Raw genomic sequence first — 17,894 nt, 5'->3', positions numbered from 1 at the left:
CGGTGGGCTGGCCTCTGCGTCCCGCTGGTGCCTCTGGCTGCTGCACGGGTCCCCGCAGGGTTCCCAGGGGTCTGCGCCCCAGCTCAGGTGAGACCCAGAGGAAGAGGAAGACACCGGGGAGATCTGCCGGGGAATGGGAATACTAGACCACCTGACCTGCCTCTTGAGAAACAAGTATGCAGGTCAGGAAGCAACAGTTAGAACTGGATATGGAACAACACACTGGTTCCAAATAGGAAAAGGAGTATGTCAAGGTTGTATGTTGTTATCCTGCTTATTTAACTTATATGCAGTGTACATCATGAGAAACGCTGCACTAGAGGAAGCACAAGCTGGAATCAAGATTGCTGGGGAAAATATCAATAACCTCAGATATGCAAATGACACCACCCTTATGGTAGAAAGTGAAGAGGAACTAAAAATCCTCTTGATGAAAGTGAAAGAGGAGTGAAAAAGTTGGCCTAAAGCTCAACATTCAAAACACTAAGATCATGGCATCTGGTCCAATCACTTCATGGGAAATAGATGGGGAAACAGTGGGAACAGTGTCTGACTATTTTGGGAGGCTCCAAAATCACTGTAGATGGTGATTGCAGCCATGAAATTTAAAGACGCTTACTCCTTGGAAAGAAAGGTATGACCAACCTAGGTAGCATATTAAATAGCATATTAGATAGCAAAGTAATATCTAACAAAGGTCCATCTCATCAAGGCTATGGTTTTTCCAGTAATCATGTATGGATGTGAGAGTTGGACTGTGAAGAAAGCTGGGTGCTGAAGAATTGATGCTTTTGATCTGTGGTGTTGAAGAACACTCTTGAGAATCTCTTGTACTACAAGGAGATCCAACCAATCCATCCTAAAGGAGATTAGTCCTGAGTGTTCATTTGAGGGACTGACATTGCAGCTTAAACTCCAATCCTTTGGCCACCTAACACAAAGACTCATTTGAAAAGACCCTGATGCTGGGAAAGATTGAGGGAAGGAGGAGAGGGGGATGACAGATGAGATGGTTGGATGGCATGACTGATTCAATGGAAATGAGTTTGGGTAAACCCTCAGAGTTGGTGATGGACAGGGAGGCCTGGCGTGCTGAGGTTCATGGGATCACAGAGAGTTGGACACGACTCAGCAACTGAGCTGAACTGAACTGAATATTTTGGCATATGGTAGTCATCATCTCATGGGCTAAAATAAATAAAGTAAATATGCTAAACCTAAATAATCACCAGGAAGATCTGAAAACCTGACATTAATGGCATCTCTCTGTATGAAGTCATAGTAAATACATTGTTCACAGTCAAATCAAAATATTTATATAATAATATACTCAATGTTAATATAAATGATTCTAATTTTTAAACTATAACACTAAATGTCTATATTTAACATTATTCCTAGCTAAATTCTTCCAAGAACCTTTAAATACTTCTTTTTTCCCTTTTTAATATATAAATTTATTTTAATTGGAGACTAATTGCTTTACATTATTGTAGTGGTTTTGCCGGAGAAGGCAATGGCTCCCCACTGCAGTACTCTTGCCTGGAAAATCCCATGGGTGAAGGAGCCTGGTAGGCTGCAGTCCATGGGGTCTCAACAGTTCATGGGATCACAGAGAGTTGGACACGACTGAGCAACTTCACTTTCACTTTTCACTTTCATGCATTGGAGAAGGAAGTGTCAACCCACTCCAGTGTTCTTGCCTGGAGAATCCCAGGGACGGGGGATCCTGGTCGCTGCCGTCTATGGGGTCACACAGAGTCGGACACGACTGAAGCGATGCAGCAGCAGGAGCAGCAGCAGCAGCAGTGGTTTTTGCCATACATTGACATGGATCAAATATTTCTCTTTTTAAGCCAATCAACAACTAAGATCAAAGTGGTAGAAACAGTTACTGTTCCTTTTATTATTCTAAAGATTTGCAAACTTCTCAAGAAGTTTAATTACCAGAATTACACAAAAGGGCAGAGTTGAACTGGGCAAAAATTCATGTTGCTATTCCTATTAAGGTTTGATGTTCACAATATCACTTTTTTAAGTGCACTAAATATGTATGGAATTTCACTGTGATAAATTTTCAATACAATGTACTTGATTGCCTATAATAAAATGTCTTTGACAGGTTGAAAATATTTTGAAGTACTTGACTTTGTTCAAAGTAATATTAATTTGTCTTATGAATAGCAATCAGTTCAGTTTAATCACTCAGTCATGACTCTTTATGACCCTATGGACTGTAGCATGCTAGGCTTCCCTGTCCACCACCAACTCCCGGAGTTTACTCAAACTCATGTCCATTGAGTCAGTGATGTCATCCAACCATCTCATCCTCTGTCATCCCCTTCTCTTCCTGCCTTCAATCTTTCCTGCCTTCAATCTTTTCAAATGAGTCAGTTCTTCGCATACCAGTTTACTAAACACCAACCTTGAACTAGCACAGATTTAGTTCTTACATATATTACTCAAAAATACTCAACAATGAGTTAGCAATTATTATAGTGAGTGCCTCTTAGTGATTAAAGGCAAGGACTGTGGAACCAGACAGGCTCAATTCAAATCCTGGCCTCATTATGTGCTACCTGAGTAGCCCTGGGGAAGTTATTTAATTTCCATTTGTAATAGTTTTCTTATCTGTAAAAGTAGTAAGTACTATAATACTAAAATATGAAGAAGTTAACATATACAAATGTAGTATAGCACAGTGATAATCAACTGATGTATATTGTTATTTCATCTCGCAAGGACCCATTTTACAGATGAAGAAACTGAGATTCAAAGAGAATAAGGAGAAATGAATAGTTACAGATGAATTTGAGGTTGGTCAATTCTAAAGCTCCAAATCCTCATCAAAACACAATACAGTACTGCCAACAAAGGAAAATCAGGCCTAGGTAATTTCATTTACAAAATCAACCAAACATTTAGAGAGTAAATGTCAGTCATGCTCAAGCTCTACTGGAAAACAGAAGAGGAGAGAACACTTTCCAGCTCAGTTATGAAATCAGTATTACCAGGAACCAGGTCCAAACAAAGATATAAGAAAAGAAAACCTCAGGACATTTCCCATGAGAATAGATGTTAAAATTATCCATAAAATATAAGTAAATTCAATCTAAAGGTATATTTAAAAGGATAACACATAATAACCAAGTGGAGTTTATGCTAGAAATACAAGGCTGATCCAACATTTAAAAATGAATCAATATTGTTTCCCAGATCAGAACACTAGAGAAGGAAATCATATGATCATCTCAATTGTTGTGTAAGAAGAATTTGACAAAATTCAGCATCTATTATTTTCAGCAAAATGGGAAATATAATTTCCTTAACACAATAAAGGGCATCTGTGAAAAACCTGCAGCTACCTCTCTACTTAATGTTAAAAGTCTGAATGTCCTTCCCTTAAGATCAAAAACACGGCTGGATGTTATCTCAACTTATGATGATCATTTCAAAATATATAACAAATATCAAATCATTATGTTATATACTTGAAACAAATATGATTTTGTATGTCAATTAGATCTCAATTAAAGGGTAAAGAAAAGATTTAGTTGTCTTGTTAATATACTGAGGGATATTATGAAGAGATTGTCATATAAGCACAATTTTGCTGTGCCTTGATAACCAAATTTTAAAAATAAATCAGAAATATTATTTTCTCTTTCCTTTCAAAAAAAGAAGACATGCTGATTATACAGTAGCATAGAAGCTAATACCTAGCAGAACATGACAAAAGATATGAAAGATCTATGCAGGGGAAATTATAAAATTTTGTTACAGAGTCAATAAAGGCTAGAATTATTGGAGAGAAAGTCCAAATTTATGTATTGGAATTTGCAATATTATATAAATTTCATTCTTACTAAGTTAATTTATGTAATTCCAGTTATGATTCTTCATATTTTGGGTAGAACTTCACAAATTGAGTATAAAATTAATATAGAAATAGAAAGAGCCAAATGGAGCCATGGATTGTGACAGAAAAGAAAACATAGCTTTTTACAGCATATTAAGAATTACAAGGGTATAGTAATTAAGACAAGGTTGTGTAAAGTCAAGACTACAAACAAAAAGGCAAGACTATCCACTCTCACCATTCCTATTAACGTTTATATTACAAACCCAAGTAAGCACAATTATTGCACACAAATTTTTCTGCAAAGAGTAATTTTTATTTCTCTTTCATTCCTTGGAGTGACATTACTAAATACTATGATAAGTATACGTTTAATTTCATTAAAATGTTACCAAGACAAAATATTTTCCAGTGTGTTCCCGCCAGACATGCATTAGAGTTCTAGTTGTTTCTGCCTCTTTATCAGCATTTGGAGTTGTCAGGATTTTTTAATTAGCCATTTTAATTATTATGTAGTGATAGTTCAGTGTAGCTTTAATTTTCATTTTCCTAATGATTAATGGTGTTCAACAATTTTTATGTACTTATTTGCCATCAGTGCATCTTCTTTTTAAATTATTTTTTAAAATGTATTTATTTTAAATGGATGCTAATTATTTTACAATATTGTAGTGGGTTTTGCCACACATTGACATGAATCAACAACGGGTGTACATGTGTTTCCCATCATGAACCCCCCTCCCACCTCCTTCCGCATCCCATCCCTCAGGGTCATCCCAGTGCACCAGCCCTGAGCACCCTGGCTCATTCTTCAAACCAGGACTGGCGATCTGTTTCACATATAATATACGTATTGCAATGCTATTGTCTCAAATCACCCCACCCTCGCCCTCTCCCACAGAGTCCAAAAGACTGTTCTATACATCTGTGTCTCTTTTGCTGTCTCACATATAAAATCGCCATAACCATCTTTCTAAATTCTGTATATATGCATTAGTATACTGTATTGGTATTTTTTGTTCTGATTCACTTCACTCTGTATAATAGGCTCCAGTTTCATCCACCTCATTATAACTAATTCAAATGTATTCTTTTTAATGGCTGAGTAATAATGCACTGGGTATATGTACCACAGCTTTCTTATCCATTCGTCTGCTGACGGACATCTAGGTTGCTTCCATGTCCTGGCTGTTATAAACAGTGCTGTGATGAGCATTGTGGTACATGTATCTCTTTCAATTCTAGTTTCCTTGGTGTGTATGCACAGCAGTGGGATTTCTGGGTCATATAGAAGTTCTATTTAAAGTTTTTTAAGGAATCTCAACACTGTTCTCCATAGTGGCTGTACTAGTTTGCATTCCCACCAACAGTGTAAGAAGATTCCCTTTTCTCCACACCCTCCCCAGCATTTATTGCTTGTAGACTTTTGGATAGCAGCCATTCTGACTGGCATGAGATGGTACCTCATTGTGGTTTTGATTTGCATTTCTCTGATAATGAGTGATGTTGAGCATCTTTTCATGTGTTTGTTAGCCATGTGTATGTCGTCTTTGGAGAAATGTCTATTAGTTCTTTGGCCCATTTTTTGATTTGGTCATTTATTTTTCTGGAATTAAGCTGCAGGAGTTGCTTGTATATTTTTGAGATTAATTCTCTGTCAGTTGCTTTGTTTGCTATTATTTTCTCCCATTCTGAAGGCTATATTTTCACCTTGATTATAGTTTCCTTCACTGTGAAAAAGCTTTAATTTTAATTAGGTCCCATTTGTTTATTTTTGCTTTTATTTCCATTACTCTGGGAAGTGGGTCATAGAGGATTCTGCTGTGATTTATGTCAGAGAGGGTTTTGCCTATGTTCTCCTCTAGACGTTTTATAGTTTCTGGTCTTACGTTTAGGTCTTTAATCCATTTTGAGTTTATTTTTTTGTATGGTGTTAGGAAGGGTTCTACTTTCATTCTTTTACAAGTGATTGACCAGTTTTCCCAGCACCACTTGTTGAAGAGATTGTCTTTTCTCCATTGTATATTCTTGCCTCCTTTGTCAAAGATAAGGTGTCCATAGATGCGTGGATTTATCTCTGGGCTTTCTATTATGTTCCATTGATCTATATTTCTGTCTTTGTGCCAGTACCATACTGTCTTGATGACTGTGGCTTTGTAGTATAGCCTGAAGCCAGGCAGGTTGATTCCTCCAGTTCCATTCTCCTTTCTCAAGATTGCTTTGGCTATTTGAATTTTGTTTTTGTGTGTTTTTTTTTTCCTCTCTCTTCTTTTTTTTTTTTTTTTTTTGTATTTCCATACAAATTGTGAAATTATTTGTTCTAGTTTTCTGAAAAATACCATTGGTAGCTTGATAGGGATTGCATTGAATCTATAGATTGCTTTCAGTAGTATACTCATTTTCATTATATTGATTCTTCCAGTCCATGAACATGGTATTTTTCTCCATCTATTTCTGTCCTCTTTTATTTGTTCATCACTGTTTTATAGTTTTGTATATACAGGGCTTTTGTTTCCTTAGGTATATTTATTCTTAAGTATCTTATTCTTGTCATTGCAATGGTGAATGGCATTGTTCCCTTAATTTCTCTATTTTCTCATTGTTAGTGTATAGGAATACAAGAGATTTGTGTCTGTTGATTTTATATCCTGAAACTTTACTGTATTCATTGATTAGCTCTAGCAATTTTCTGGTGGAGACTTTAGGGTTTTCTATATAGAGAATCATGTCATCTACAGTGAGAGTTTTAATTCTTCTTTTCTAATCTGGATTCCTTTTATTTCTTTTCCTGCTCTGATTGCTGTGGCCAAAACTTCCAAAACTATATTGAATAGTAGCAGTGAGAGTAGGCACCCTTGCATGTACCTGACTTTAGAGGAAATGCTTTCAATTTTTCATCATTGAGGATAATGTTTACTGTGGATTTGTCATATGTAGCTTTTATGATGTTGAGGTATGTTCCTTCTATTCCTGCTTTCTGGAGGGTTTTTATCATAAATGGACATTGAGTTTTGTCAAAGGCTTTCTCTGCATCTATTGAGATAATCATGTAGTTTTCATCTTTCAATTTGTTAATGTTGTGTATTACATGGATTGATTTGTGGATATTAAAGAATCCTTGCATCCCTGGTATAAAGCCCACTTGGTCATGATGTATTATATTTTTAATATGTTGTTGGATCTGTTTACTAGGATTTTGTTAAGGATTTTTGCGTGTATGATCAACAGTGATATTGGCTTATAGTTTTCTTTCCTTTTTTTTTTTGTGGCATCTTTGTCAGGTTTTGGTATTAGGGTGATGGTGGCCTCATAGAGTGAGTTTGGAAGTTTATCTTCCTCTGCAATTTTCTGGAAGAGTTTGAGTAGGATAGGTGTTAGCTCTTCTCCAAATTTTTGGTATAATTCAGCTGTGAAGCCATCTGGTACTGAGCTTTTGTTTGCTAGAAAATTTCTGATTAGTTTTGATTTCTCTGCTTGTGATGGGTCTGTTAAGATTTTCTATTTCTCCCTGGTTCAGTTTTGGAAAGTTGTACTTTTGTAAGAATTTGTCTATTTCTTCCAAGTTGTCCGTTTTGTTGGCATATAGTTGCTTATAGTAGTCTCTTATGATCCTTTGTATTTCTTGGTTGTCTGTTGTGACTTTTTGATTTTCATTTCTATTTTTGTTAATTTGATTTTAATTCCTTTGTTTCCTGATGAGTCTGGTTTGTCAATTTTATTTATTTTTTTCAAAGAACCAGCTTCTAGTTTTGGTGATTTTTGCTAAGGTCTCTTTTGTTTCTTTTGCATTTATTTCTATCCTAATTTTAAAAATTACTTTCCTTCTACTTATCCCTGGGGTTCTTCATTTCCTTTTCTAGTTATTTTAGGTGTAGAGTTAGGTTTTTTGTTTGAATTTTTTCTTATTTCTTGAGGTAAGCCTGTATTGCTATGAACCTTCCCCTTAGCACTGCTTTTATAGTGTCCCACGGGTTTTGGGTTGTTGTGTTTCCATTTTCATTCCTTTCTATGCATATTTTGATTTCTTTTTTGATTTCATCTCTGACTTGTTGGTTATTCAGAAGTATGTTGTTTAGCCTCTATATGTTGTAAATTTTAATATTTTTTCCTCTAATTTATATCTAATCTTACTGCATTGTGATCAGAAAAGATACTTGCAATGATTTCAATTTTTTTTTTTTTTAATTTAGCAAGGCTAGATTTATGACCCAGGATGTGACCAATCCTGGAGAAGGTTCCGTGTGTGCTTGAACAAAAGGTGAAATTCATTGTTTTGGGGTGAAATGTCCTAAAAATATCAATTAGTTCTAACTGGTCCATTTTATCATTTAAAGCTTGTGTTCCTTGTTAATTTTCTGTTTAGTTGATCTATCCATAGGTGTGAGTGGGGTATTAAAGTTTCCTACTATTATTGTGTTATTGCTAATTTCCCCTTTCATACTTGTCAGCATTTGCCATATTGTGGTGCTCCTATGTTGGGGTGTGTGTGTGTGTGTGTGTGTGTGTGTGTGTGTGTGTGTGTGTGTGTGTATTTATTTATTTATAATTGTTATATTATCTTCTTGGATAGATGTTTTGATTATTATGTAGTGTCCTTATTTGTCTCTTTTCATAGCCTTTATTTCAAAGTCTATTTTATCTGATATGAGTATTGCTACTCTTGCTTTCCTTTAGTCTCCATTTGTGTGAAATATCTTTTTCCAGCCCTAATTTTCAGTCTGTGTGTCTCTTGTTTTGAGGTGGGTCTCTTGTAGACAGAATGTATAGGGGTCTTGTTTTTGTATCCTTTCAGCCAGTCTTTGTCTTTTGGTTGGGGCATCCAACCCATTTACATTTAAGATAATTATTGATAAGTATGATCCCATTGCTATTTCCTTTATTGTTTTTGGTTTCAAGTTTATACACCTTTTCTATGTTTCCTGTCCAGAGAAGATCCTTTAGCATTTGTTGAAGAGCTGGTTTGGTGGTGCAGAATTCTGTTATTTTTGCTTGTCTGTAAAGCTTTTGATTTCTTCTTCATATTTGAATGAAATCCTTGCTGAGTACAGTAATCTTGGTTGTAGGTTTTTCTCTTTCTTCACTTTAAGTATGTCCTACCAATCCCTTCTGGCCTGAGGAGTTTCTATTGAAAGATCAGCTGTTATCCTTATGGGAATCCCCTTGTGTGCTATTTGTTGTTTTTCCCTTCCTGCTGTTAATATTTGTTCTTTATATTTGATTTTTGTTATTTTGATTATTATTTGTCTTATGGTGTTTTGCCTTGGGTTTATCCTATTTGGGACTGTCTGGGTTTCTTGAACTTGGGTGACTATTTCCTTTCTCATTTTAGGGAAGTTTTCAACTATTATCTCCTCAAGTATTTTCTCATGGCCTTTCTTTTTGTCTTCTTCTGGGAATCCTATGGTTCGAATGTTGGGGTGTTTGACATTGTCCCAGAGGTCCCTGAGGTTTTCCTCATTTCTTTTAATTCTTTTTTTTTTCCTTTCTGCTTCATTTATTTTCAACATTATATCTTATACCTCACTTATCCTATCCTCTGCCTCCGTTATTCTACTGTTGGTTCCCTCCAGAGTGTTTTTGATCACATTTATTGCATTATTCATGATATATTGACTCTTTCTTACTTCTTCTAGATCCTTGTTAAACATTTCTTGCATCTTCTCAATCCTTGTCTCCAGGCTATTTATCTGTAACTCCATTTTGTTTTCAAGATTTTCAATCATTTTATTATCATTATTCTGAATTCCTTTTCAGATGACTCCCTATTTCCTCCTCACCCTCTCGGGGGGCCCATGCTTCCCAAAGTTCCAGCTCTTTTGTTTGTCCCCAAAGTTATTGGTAGACATCCCATCTGTATTCTCTCTTCCCCGCAACCAAAATCGCCCCCTTCCCCAACCTCCATGGTTCCACATCCCAGGAAAGGAGACCTGAAAGTGGCTCGGGGAGAAGGTGCCCCTTCCTTCCTCTCCCTCTAAGCCTGAGGGCCTGGGAAGCCTGGCAGCACGTTAAGGAGGGCCTGGTACTCATCCTCACTGAGGGGTACTTCCAGGAATGCCTCAACTCCTTCCTCCACAGCAGCCCCCGAGTAAGACCGGGGTATGTCCTTGATGGACTTGGCAGCCACGACTTCCTCTAGGAGGCTGGGTGACCCGGAGAGGGCTGGATGGCCCCCTGTGAGGACAGTAAAGGACTCCAGGAAAGGATCCAGCAAGCCCGGGATGCTCGGTAGCCGGGAGCTCGTCTTGGAGGCTGAGTGAGTCTGAGAGGGCGAGGTGTGCTCATGCATCTGCAGAGGGCCCCAGGGAAGGCCCCATCATGTCCAGGATCCCCATTGGCACCAAGAGCTAGTTTAGGAAGCTGGGTGCGCCTGGGAGAACAGGGTGTGCTCTTGCATATCTGCAGTGGCCCCCAGGAAAAGTGCCTGCTTGTCTGGGACACCTGTGGCCGCCAAGAGCTCAACTAAGAGGCTTGTCGAGTTTGGAAATTTGCGGGACTGGGGCTGTGGCTCTAGCAGGGGCACTGTGCTTTCACCATAGGGTCACTCGGGCCACCACGGGATGTGTGTCTCAGGCTGTGCAGGCGGCAGGGTGGCCCCTGACCCAGGCTGCCAAGGGTCCATGACAGCAGGAGAGCACTCGGCTCAGAGAACTCTACCTGGGGAGGAGGTGGTGGAGGACACAGATGCCAAGGGAAAGAAGCCAGTCCCCGGAGGACTGTGCCTTCACTGGGGCTCCTTCCTCTGGCATATGCCTCATTCTCGTCGGGATGCTCCATTGGCTGGGATGGAGGGGGGACTGGGGGGTGGCTGGCAGATGACCTGGAGATCAGCTAGCCTTTCCTCTCCTGGTGGCATGGCCTTGAAATTGGCTTGCCAGTGCTCAGGTCTTCCCTGATAGCTCAGTTGTAAAGGATCCACCTGCAATGCAGGACACCGGTTCAGTTCCTGCATTGGGAAGATCTGCTGCAAAAGGGAGAAAACTACCATCTGGCCTCTAGAACTAGTCCACGGAGTCGCAATGCGTCCGACAGGATGGTGCGCATGTGTTCGTGTGTGTGCAGGTGCATGTGCTTGTGCACAAAGTGAAGCCGGGAATAGACCTTTTGCCCTGGCTGTATCCTGGGGAGGGGGTAGAGAAGGAACGTGGCTTGAACAAACCACAACACCACACCCATAGCCATCGTTAGCAATGTATTCTTTGGCCACCGAAGCTTCTAAACCCAACCATGGGGTTCACATGAGAACAGGCAGGGTTTTGTATGTACTTCAAAACCACTGGGTCTATAAAGTCAGGAATGGGTTTGCAAATACATAACATCTGCATGTCTGTGGGTGACGGGAGGATGTTGGTGGCAGGGTGAGCTCAGTCACTATGCTCCGTGGGTCAGAGAGAGACACGGAGATGATTGGCTTTTGCAGATATACTGGGCATGTGTGTTCACATGGGCATGGATGATGGTCGTGAAAGCGGTTGTGTGGGTAGGTCCCTACTGCTGGCTCAGAGGATCTGACCATGAAAAACCTGCCCTGAACAGGCATCTTGAAACCAGGGAAAATGTGTCCTTGATTCAGCATTTTAAGGATACCTGCAGGGTTTGCAGGTGGCTTGAAGCTGAGTCCCAGATGCAGGCTCAGCCCCCACTCCCCCAACAACCCTCTCCCTCCCCCTGTCCCAAAATCTTCCTGCTTCCCTTTCCTCTCTCCCTCCCTCCTTCTCCCACTCAGCCTTCCCAAACTCTCTCCCTTCACTCCCACTCTCTCCCTTCACTCCCACCCTCTCCCTCCACCCACTGGGCCCCTCCCAGCTGCATCTCCCAAACTTCCACCTCCCCACTCCCCTGTCTCCCTCTCCCTCTCCCCCTCCCTCTGCTGCCCCTGGCATAGGGAAGGAGTTCTCCTGTGTGGATTGGACCAGAAGACAGAGGAGCCAGACCAAAAGAACCTGTGTGGGGCAGGGGGTTTCTTTATTGGCTCCATGGCATGTCCCCTCTTAGGCACCCTCTTGATCACTGCAATACTTGGGTTCCTTGAGGCTTCAGGTGGGATGTCCCTCTTGGGGTGGGGGGGATGAGGCACAGCTTTCCAAAGATCCAGCTCTCAGGTTTGTCCCCAAAGTTGTTGTTAGACATCCTGTCTGTATTCTCTCCTACCCTCACCCCAAACCGCCCCCCACCATGAGCTTCGTGGCTCTGCATCCCAGGAAAAGAGAACTGAAAGGGGTTCAGGGAGAAGGTGCCCCTTCCTACCTCTCCGTCTAAGCCCGAGGGCCTGGGGAGCCTGGCAGCATGTCGAGGAGGGCCTGGTAATCCTCCTCACTGAAGGGTGCTTCCAGGATTTCTTCTACTCCTTCCTCCTCCACAGCGGCTCCTGGGGAAGATGAAGGCATGTCCTAGATGGCCATGACAGCCAAGATTTCCTCTAGGAGGCTGAGTGTCCCAGGGAGTGCTGGGTGGTCCCCTGTGATGACAGTAGCGGACTCCACAGAAGGCGCCTGTGTGTCCAGGATGCCTGTGGCCACCAGGAGCTCGTCTTGGAGGCTGGGTGAGCCTGGGAGTGCAAGGTGTGCTCCTTCATTGGCACAGGATCCTAGGGAAGGCCCAGTCCTGTTGTGGATGCCTGTGTCAGCCAAGATTTCCTCTAAGAGGCTGAGTGTGCAGGAGAGACCTGGCTGTTGTGCTGTGAATACAGAGGCTCCCGTTGAAGGCCTCTATGCATCACGGGCCAGCCGTGCTGAGGTCCACGCGCGTGGCTGCGGGCAGGGATGCAGTAGCTGGTGGTGGAAGTTGGGGCTGTGGTCCGTGGGGCACGCTGTGCCCCTTGCCCACCTCCTCCTTTCCAGTTACCTAGTGCGTCCTGGCGAGGAGGTTTAAAGACCCCTGGGGGGGCTTCACTGCCTTGGGGTCAGGATGGCCGGGCCCGCGGGAAGCCGGGAGGTGCCTCCAGTCTCCCCCGGACTCAGCCATCCCCTGAAGGGCCGGGACGGTGTGGCGCGTCATGGTCACTGCCGCCATGGCTGTTGGGAGGGGGCTACCCTGCAGTCCTCGCGTGGGCCGAGACTGTGTGAGGTGCATGAGTGGCTCCTCCACGTCCCTGGGGGAGGGTTGGAACCCCCCCCACCCGGGGGCCTGTTGGGTGTCCAAGCACACCCTGCTCCATTGCGTGAAACCTTTCCTGTCCCCTCCAGTCTGCTGTTTTCTGTCTGACTTGGCTGGCCAGAGGCAACCCCTGCCCAACTCTGGGGAGGGAGGGAAAAAAGGTGGGATGTGCCATGCCAGGGGTGGGTCTCCTGTGGAAACAAAACACTTGAAAACCTCCTACAACTCTTAGTGCTGGATCACTCAGCTCTTGTGTCAATGAAGAACGCAGCTAGCTATGAAAATTAATGTGAATTGCAGGACACATTGATCATGGACACTTTGAACGCACCTGCGGCCCTGGGTTCCTCCTGGGACTACGCCTGTCTGAGCATTGCTTGACGATCAACCACCCCTCTGGGGTGCTCATGTCGTGTGCTCGCCTTCCTGGAAGTCCCGTGGCTGGGGGTTGTCCTTGAAGGGTCTCTGGTCCTTCTGTCCCCTTAAGTGCAGACACGGTGTCCCCTGCCTCTGTGGCCAGGTGGACGCTGCCCACAAGAGGGGAGAAGGGGACATGAGGTCGCACTGAGTCCCCTGGCCTGCCAGGCCTCTGTGGTTGATCTCCCCTTTGAGAGCTTCCTCGAGCCGCAAGCGGCCTTTGGGTGTTGTTGCCCTTGGGGTGTCGGGGTTTGGGGATGGTCTTGCGCCACGCAGCAGGGGCCCACGGGTGTGGTGGGGTGGGGTCACATCTTCAGTTCTTCGTTCGCCGTCCTGCCCTTGGCAGCGGTATTTCCCAGCACCCGGCTGCCACCCCCTGCGGTGCCTTCCCAGCCTTACATCCGTGGCCCATGCCCGCTTCCCACCCCCCGCGGCTCTCACCCTAGTGCGACGGGCGGCTCAATCCTGAGGCCCAGTCTGCGTGCATGTCCTGGCCCCAGGGACACGTGCCCCAGCCGCGTCTGCCCGCTGCTGCACACTCTCCCCCCGGGCTTCGGCCTTGCGGCTGTTCGCGCCCCAGAGCCCCCGCCACGAGGGTGAAGTCTGTTGGGGGGAGAAAGGGGGAGTACTGTGGGTCCTTCGCCCATTTGGGCTTTGGCTCCAGAGAGTGCACCCACCCTCCAGCCCCCCTCCCCGTCCACCTCTCCGCCATCCCCGCCTCGTGCATCCCATGATCACTGGCTTGTGCTCCCATCCCGCCCCCGCCTTGGCGTCTCCCTCTCTGCCCACCACCTGCTGCCGCCGCCGCCGCCTCCCTGAGGGATGACACGTAAGTGGTGGGTGGTAGGGTGCTGTGTGTGCATGGGGAGGGGGCCCGGGGCAGTCGGCTGCAGGTCTCTCCATTCCCTTCTTGGATTATCCTCACGGTGCCCTCTGAGACTCGACCTCAGATCAGATGTGGCCACCCGCTGAATTTAAGCATATTTGTCAGTGGAGGAAAAGAAACTAACCAGGATTCCCTCAGTAATGGCGAGTGAACAAGGAAGAGCCCAATGCTGAATCCCTGCCCCGCGGTGGGGTGCGGTACATGTGGTGGGTGGAAGACCCACTCCCCATCGCTGCTTATGGGGGGCCCAAGTCCTTCTGATTGAGGCTCAGCCCATGAATGGTGTGAGGCCAACATCGGCCTCAGGAGCGCTGGGTCTTCCCGGAATTGGGTTGCTTGGGAATGCAGCCCAAAGTGGGTGGTAAACTCTATCTAGGGCTAAATACAAGCACAAGACTGATAGTCAACAAGTACTGTAAGGGAAAGTTGAAAAGAACTTTGAAGAATGGGTTCAAGAGGGCATGAAACCGTTAAGAGGTAAACGGGTGGGGTCTGCACAGTCCGCCTGAAGGATTCAACCCGGTGGCGACGGGTCCAGCCATGCCGGCGGCCCGGTGGAGCTTTCCCACTCCCCGTTCCTCCCAAGCCCTCCACTCTCCCTCCCTCCGCCCCTCGCCGCTCTTCCCTCCGTCTCCAGGTGGAGGTGGGAGGTTGGGGGATGGTGGGGGTGGGACGGCGGGGCCAGGGTGGGGTCGGCGGGGGACCGCCCCCTGGCCAGCTGTCACCGGCTCTGGGATGGCTGGAAAGGACAGCGGGGAAGGTGGCTCTGGGGTTCCCTCCGTCATGGCGGCGGGTCCATCACCGCCAAGTGTTACAGCCCCCCTCCCCGAGTCCCCCCCCCCACCGCCGCAGCAGCGCTTGCCGAATCTCCAGGCCAAGGGAGCCAGACCTGTCACTGTGCTCTCTCCCCTCCCGACACTCCCCACTGCGGGTCACGCCGGTGTTTTTTGGGGGGCCGCCCCTCCAAGGGTGCGACCACTTTCCCACCCCGGCCCCGGGGCGGACTGTCCCCAGTGCGCCCTGGGGAGGTCATACCATCGAGCCAGAGGGTTGTTTTTCGGTCACGCCGGTCGGGGAAGTGAGCACACGGGGTTAGCAGCGATGTCAGCCACCCACCCGACCTGTCTAGAAACAAGGACAAAGGAGTCTAACACGTGCATGAGTCAGGAGCTCGCACGAAAGCCGCCGTGGTGCAATGAAGGTGAAGGCCGCCTTAGTCAGCAGCCAAGGTAGGATCCCGAGGCCTCTCCAGTCTGCCAAGGGTCAACTACTGGCCTCTCTCGCCCGCCGCGCTGGGGAGGTGGAGCATGGTCACACGTGTTAGGACCTGAAAGATGGTGAACTATGCCTGGGCAGGATGAAGGCAGAGGAAACTCTGGTGGAGGATCATAGCAATCCTGACGTGCAAATCGGTTGTCTGACCTGGGTATAGGGGCGAAAGACCAATCAAACCATAGAGTTGCTTGTTCCCTCCTAAGTTTCCCTCAGGATAGCTGGCGCTCTCTCAATGAACCCATGCACTTTTATCCAGTAAAGTGAATGATTAGAGGTCTTGGAGCAGAAACGATCCCAACTTATTCTCAAACTTTAAATGGGTAAGAAACCTGGCTCCCTGGTGTGGAGCCAGGTGTAGAATGCGAGTGCATACTGGGCCATTTTTGGTACGCAGAACTGGTGCTGTGGGATGAACGGGATGCTGGGTTAAGGAGCCTGATACTGACACTCATCAGATCCCAGAAAAGGTGTTGGTTGATATAGACAGCAGGACGGTGGCCATGGAAGTCAGAATCCACTAAGGAGTGTGTAACAACTCACCTGCCCAATCAACTAGCCCTGAAAAATGATGGCGCTGGAGCGTTGGGCCCATACCTGTCCATAGCCAGCAGTCGGAGAGGCTCAAGAGGGATGGGAGCTCGGGAAGGAGGTCACCCCTCCCCCTACCCCACCCCCGTGGATGGTATGCCGCGATGAGTAGGAGGTCCGATGCAGTGAGCCTTGAAGCCTAGGACGTGGGCCCGGGTCGAGCCGCTGCAGGTGCAGATCTTGGTGGTAGTAGCAAATATTCAAATGAGAACTTTGAAGGCAGAAGTGGAAAAGGGTTCCATGTGAATAGCAGTTGAACATGGGTCAGTCTGTCCTGAGATATGGGCAAGCACCATTCCAAAAGGATAGTCGATGGCCTCCGTTGCCCTCAGCCAATCGAAAGGGAGTCGGGTTCAGATCCCCAAATCCGGAGTGGCAGAGATGGACGCCGCGAGGCTTCCAGTGCAATAATGCAACCGACCCCAGGGAAGCCTGTGGGAGCCTCGAGGAGAGTTCTCTTTTCTTTGTGAAGGGCAGGGCCTCCTGGTAGAATTAGTGAGTATAAGGTGTAGAATAAGTGAGAGGCCCCTGGCGGGCCACCCCACCCCCGCGTTTCTTGCGAGGGGGCGGGGCGGGATCCTACAGCCTTGTGGGCAGCCAGTGAAATACCACTACTTTGATCCTTTATTTTCCACTGACACAGTGAGGCGTGGGGAGGGGTTGGGGGTCGGGGGGGCATCCCCGAGGGGTTCTCACTTCTGGAGCCAAGCACCTGCACAACCGGCTCTGGGGACAGTGCCAGGTGGGGAGTTTGACGGGGGCGGTACACCTGTCAAATGGTAACGCAGGTGAGCGTTACCAATCAGGTGAGCTCAGGGAGGACAGAAACCTCGCATGGTGCAGAAGGGCAAAAGCTCGCTTGATCTTGATTTTTAGTACAAATACAGACCATGAAAGCGGGGCCTCACGATCCTTCTGACCTTTGGGGTTTTAAGCAGGAGGTGTCAGAAAAGTTCAGTTCAGTTCAGTTCAGTCGCTCAGTCTTGTTTGACTTTTTTCGACCCCATGAATTGCAGCACACCAGACCTCCCTGTCCATCACCAACTCCTGGAGTTCACTCAGATTCACGTCCATCGAGTCCGTGAAGCCATCCAGCCATCTCATCCTCGGTCGTCCCCTTCTCCTCCTGAGCCCAATCCCTCCCAACATCAGAGTCTTTTCCAATGAGTCAACTCTTTGCATGAGGTGGCCAAAGTACTGGAGTTTCAGCTTTAGCATCATTCCTTCCAAAGGAATCACAGGGCTGATCGCCTTCAGAATGGACTGGTTGGATCTCCTTGCAGTCCAAGGGACTATCAAGAGTCTTCTCCAACACCACAGTTCAAAAGCATCAATTCCTCGGCGCTCAGCCTTCTTCACAGTCCAGCTCTTACATCCATACATGACCACTGGAAAAACCATAGCCTTGACTAGGCGGACATTAGTCAGCAAAGTAATGTCTCTGCTTCTGAATATACTATCTAGGTTGGTCATAAGTTTTCTTCCAAGGAGTAAGTGTCTTTTAATTTCATGGGCAATCACCATCTGCAGTGATTTTGGAGCCAAAAAAAATAAAGTCTGACACTGTTTCCACTGTTTCCCCATCTATTTGCCATGAAGTGATGGGACCGGATGCCATGATCTTCGTTTTCTGAATGTTGAGCTTTAAGCCATCTTTTTTGCTCTCCTCTTTCACTTTCTTCAAGAGGCTTTTTAGCTCCTCTTCACTTTCTGCCATAAGGGTGGTGTCATCTGCATATTTGAGGTTATTGAGATTTCTCCCAGCAATCTTGATTC

At 45.7% G+C, this 17,894-nt stretch overlaps 1 non-coding gene across 1 annotated transcript; it reads left to right on the top strand.

Annotated features, from left to right (window-relative positions):
- The first annotated feature begins 13,175 nt into the window (after positions 1 to 13,175).
- LOC138416714 (5.8S ribosomal RNA) lies at positions 13,176 to 13,328 on the top strand. The gene has a single exon (XR_011247833.1). It is a non-coding gene; the product is annotated as a 5.8S ribosomal RNA (ribosomal RNA).
- Positions 13,329 to 17,894: the final 4,566 nt, after the last annotated feature.

The sequence above is a fragment of the Ovis canadensis genome, chromosome 12 (assembly GCF_042477335.2).
Source record: "Ovis canadensis isolate MfBH-ARS-UI-01 breed Bighorn chromosome 12, ARS-UI_OviCan_v2, whole genome shotgun sequence".
Classification (NCBI taxonomy): domain Eukaryota; kingdom Metazoa; phylum Chordata; class Mammalia; order Artiodactyla; family Bovidae; genus Ovis; species Ovis canadensis.
Note: the sequence above shows the minus strand (reverse complement) of the source record. Positions and strands in the feature narration are given on the sequence as shown.